The sequence below is a fragment of the Pteropus vampyrus genome, unplaced genomic scaffold (assembly GCF_000151845.1).
Source record: "Pteropus vampyrus isolate Shadow unplaced genomic scaffold, Pvam_2.0 Scaffold121, whole genome shotgun sequence".
Lineage (NCBI taxonomy): Eukaryota > Metazoa > Chordata > Mammalia > Chiroptera > Pteropodidae > Pteropus > Pteropus vampyrus.
The window spans coordinates 3,395,604-3,400,661 of NW_011888902.1; positions in this window are offsets into that span (position 1 = coordinate 3,395,604).

The following is a 5,058-nucleotide window of genomic DNA, read 5'->3' on the forward strand; positions in this document are numbered from 1 at the left end:
AGAAACCACAAACTGAGAAATTAATGTCCAAATAGTTTCATGGCTTTGATAGACTCTGGTAGAAACAAATGAAAAAGTGCTTAGTAGAATTACTTTAAGAAATCTACAACTCAGAACTGTCACCCCCAAAAAAAATTTTTAAGGGGTTACATGAAACTCGCCATCTTTGGGTAGTGTTAATAAATACGAAAGATACAAACAAAAGAAAAGCCAAAAAGCAAAAAGCAGAAACACAACTCTACGAAGTAAAAAAGAATGAAACAATCTGAGCGATCTGCAAGAAACGAAGTTGTTTAAAGTAATTTTTCAGGCAGGAATAAAAATCACAACGAACAAGTGCAACGAGTAAGCCACTTAGAAAGAGAGCTAAGTAGAAATTTGAGAAATGAAAGACGTAGGCATTGAAGTCGGAAACTCACCGGAACGGGCAGCAGCAGCTTATAGCGAGCCGGAGTCGGGCTTGGTGGACTGGCGTAGAGATCTCAGGACATGACTTAGCACAACTCAGAGCGAAATAGACATTGAGAATATTAAAGGGCAGTTAGGAAGTATGGAGCGTAAAATGAAAAAGTACAACATACACTTAAAAGACATTCCAGAAGCAGATCACAGATGAAATCTTTGAGAAGCAAACATTGAAAAGATGATGGCTGAGAATTATTCAGAGTCAAAGAGATACTGTCTTCAGATTGATGCACGTGGACCATCTAGCAGAGTAAATAAAAAGAAATCCATACCTAGTGGAACTGCAGACTCAAAATACAAAGAAAATCTGAGTAGCAGTCAAGAGAAAACATGATTTCCAAAGTACCAACAGATGTACGCTAGAGTTCCCATCAGCAATAATTAAATGATATAAATATATTAAACGATAGGATAAAATCTTTACATGACGTGAGAGAATATAACTAACTTCAAATTCTCTTAACTAAGGGACCCTTTAAGAGTAAAGGACAAATTAAAGGTATTTTCAGATCAATGAAGACTGAGATTTTTCTACCTACATTTCCTTACTGCTTGAATTACCAACAAAATGTACTTTAGGAAGAAAGAAATAGAATCTAAAAGAAAGGAGTTGAATGCAAGAAATTATAATAAACAATGAAATTTCAGGTTGACAAAATAAACACTGTCTATAAAACGAACAAGAAAAAGAGCAATTGCTTATTTTTAGGGTGTTGGGGAAAGTGAACAACGGTGCTAGATGAGAATAACATGGAAAATGGCAGAAGAAACATTGGAGCCAAAATGGAAAGAGAATGGAATATGCATTATTTTAAAATTTAAAATGTGTGCAGTTTAAAATTTAACCGAAAGAAGTAGAATGTGTATCAGCTTAGAGCGGGAAGGAAAATTAGACTAAGTCCAGTAGAAGGAAGAAAAGGGAAAAATAAAATAATCACAAAAGTAATATAAGAAGATTAAATTCTCTTATTTAAAAAAGGGCTTCTCAGCTTGTAAAAAACTAATGAAAACCAGTCATAGCTATTTAAAAGCGACTAAAACGTAATGATAATGAAAGGTTGAAAAAGGCAATAAATCTCAGGTGTATTAATATTATTATCAGACCAATAAGGTGAAGGGCATTATTAGAGATAAAGAAGGTCATTACCCCCCAAAAGATCAAAAATGTTCACAGTGTGTAACAACATGGCCCCAAATCTATAAAACAAAAAATTTGATTTATTAAAGAAATTAACAAATAGTTTAAAATTTTTAACACTTTTAATGATGAACCAAACAGAAATAAAATGAGGATAAAATTGGAATGAGCACAGTAAGTTTTAGTCAATAGAAAACACTATACTCTTCTCTGAACATATATAAAATATTTCAGCTAAAGTACAGTTAAGATGAAAATTTATTACCTTGAATGCACGCCGCAGGAGATAAAGGCCTAAGAATTCACTAGCTAGTTTTAGAAAGAAAACTAAATAGGTTCGAGTCGGTTTTGCAATTGAAAGCACAAGTTAAGCATAAGGAAAGTGGAAGGAAGGAAATAATGAAAATTAGAGGAGACTTTAATGGAATAGAAAAACAAAGAAAAATGAGAGAAATCAGGAACACCAAAAGCCAGCTCTTTGGAAAGACGAATAAAATGGGAAGGGGTATCAAGGGCAGAGCCCGGGTGCGTGCTGACATTTGGAGCTAGAAAAGAGGAGCCAAGGGCCCTGAGGTGAGGAGGACCGTGGGGGGCGCTGTGTCGCAGAAGCCGAGAGAATAAAAGAGAGGTCCGCTGCGCTAAACGCCACTGTTGGATTTGTCGACGTAGCGGTACCTGCTGACCTGGACCAGGCTAGTCCCAGTGGAATGCCGGAGACAAACATGGGCTGGAGCAAAGATCGAGAAGTGACGACAGCAACTTAACAACTACAGAAGATTTAAGAACGATTTACTGTGTGGGGAAGCAGAGAAACAGACCCACAGTTGCGCGGGGATGTTTGGTCACGGGAGAACTTCCTCTTACGATGAGATGCAGGATGCGTTTATGTGCTATGAGATGACGTCCATTTGAGACGGGAGTAAGTCCGGAAGCCAAGCCCTTGGAAGGAAGAGTGAGACCGAATGGGACCATAGCATGGGAGGTGGTTTTGGGTTTTGACACCAGCAGGGACGTTTCATGAAGGTCGGGGACAGGCTGTGGATTTGATAAGGGTTGGACACCGAGTGGCTCTCCAATTTTTTCTGTATTATTAATGAACTATAAAGCAGGACATCAGTTGGCAAGCAAGGATGTAGGAGGAGGGAGGAGAAGCCATGGCATGGAAGTTTTAGAGAAGGCGGAGTGAGTGTACTCAAAATGTAGAGGATTGTCAGGTGGTGTTGAGTCCTTGGACCCGTCCTTAGGGTCCAAGAACAGAAGTGAAAGCCGGTAGCCACTTGCGTATGTGTCTCTCAGGATGCTGAGCTCTTCATGGGCAGGTGCGGGGTTAGGAGCATGATTGAGTTTCATGGCGGTGAGGGTTTCCCACACGAATGTGAGAGAGGGAGTGGAAAGCATGAGATTGGGGCCTTTGCAAGGGAGCGGTGATCCTGAAGGATCCTGGCGTATCACCTGGATCAGACATAGTAGTGAGAACAGGGGAAGCTTTGAACATTCCAGTGTGAGATACTGGGGACAGGATTCAAATAAATGCCATGAATGCCCTCAGCTCCTCTACAACAAGACTCAACTTAGAGAAGACACATAAAAAGCAAAAAAGTCACAAAGTCAAGAGCACAGTTAGATTATAGTTTATTTATATTAGTGCGTGGTAGAACTTAAGTGTTTTCTGGAAGGGTTCATGCTATTCTCAAACGCATGGTCAGAAAAAATTTGTTAATATTGTCTCAGCTACAGTAAGACCTGCTGAAATAATATAGACAATGGTCGTAAACAGTGATTGATGAAAATTGGGCTTGGCTGAATGAAGAGGCTGCGTATCCATGAATAAAAGACCAAGTATTCTGCATTTGGAGTTTGGCCAGGCTGCTGTTAATTGTGTTCTGTTTACTTCTGGATTTCAGAATTCCACTGATAAAGTTTGTAAAAAGTAAATAAACAAATCAAAATGAAAACCTTTTGGAAATGGGAGGAGGTTGCCTACTTTTTGTTTGTCAAGTAAGTGAAGAAAAACTCACCACGAGCTTTCCACATAATTCCTCAAAAGAAAGGTCAGTTTAACTCCAAGCGCCTAGAAGGTCATGGCCTCCCAATAAAGAGTGGGCCTTTTAAGAGACAGCATTTGGCACTCTTACACAAGCATACATGTACACTCTTCCCTACGCACCCAAATATATTTTTATTAGTTTCTAGAGGACCTGTGTGCAAACTGCTATCTCTTTGGGACTATTTCAGAAACACTTCGGTAGCCTGTTTGAGAATCTGGGCGGGTAACCCAGTTTGCCTTTCGGTGACACAGTTATCAATGAAAACAGCAGCAGTGGTAGAATTTTAGTCATAATGAATTAAGGAACTCGAAGGTCCACAGAGAACCACGTGGGGATTTCCATTAAGTGGTGAGGACCGTCACCAAACACGCAATTCCGCTTCGTCCTGATCCATATCCTGCCTCGTACCACGTCTGTCACTTGGCTGGAGGCAGGCACCAAATAAGACACAGGGAACTGGCAACCATGCAAGGAAGAATCCTTTCAAGCAGAAAATGAATGTAATTCTTGATTTTGGTGAATAGTAAGTAAAACCTGCAAAGACAATGAAGAAAATTATTTGAAGAGATAACACAAAAGCTTAAATTATTTACCCGAATTCGTTACCTGAATAATAATGGCTCACATTTATTGAATGTTCGCAAAGTATCTCTCGCCCACTTGTGTATTATTCATCCATTTACTCCACAAGTGTTTATCGCATTCCTGCTTATGTGTATCAGGCACCACGTTTAGGCACCCGGGATATAGAGGTAAATAAGACAGATAAGAATTTTACTCTTACAGGAGAAGTCATTGGGGAAACAGGCCATTAAAAAAAAAATAACATGATATCAGATAGTAGTAAATGATGATGAAAATGTAGCAGAGTTAAAGGACAGAGGGGGACTGGCGGGAGGCTTTCAGGAGTGGCCGCCAGAGAAGGCCCCTGTGCAGTCAGGCGACAGACGACCATAGCTTTTAAAGTAGATACTGTTATCACCGGTTTGCCCTGTGGTAACCTAGGAATACCCAAGTTAAAAGACCTGCTCAAGGTCACACAGCCACTGAGTTGCAGTGCCAGGATTCGAGCTAAGCAGCCGGACCGCAGACCCGTTTCTCTTAATCGCTGTGCTAAAGCCTGCGGAAATGAGTAACTAAATCATGTTTTTAATGAAAGGGTTTTATTTGGACCCAGCCTCCCCACCGCCACCCCTTGAAACAACGGATAATCCTTTTTATACAGACCAATGCACGTTGTTTTCCCTTTGGCCATTTTACTGTATATCAGCACTTCTATCAGAAGACAGAAGTAGGAAAAAGAGAAAAGTGCCAAGTTAAAATGGATTACATGCTTATTCATTAAAAGCATTAGTTTGATGAAGGACAGAGTAGAAACCAGTGCATTAAATGGCTTTTAAATAGCCC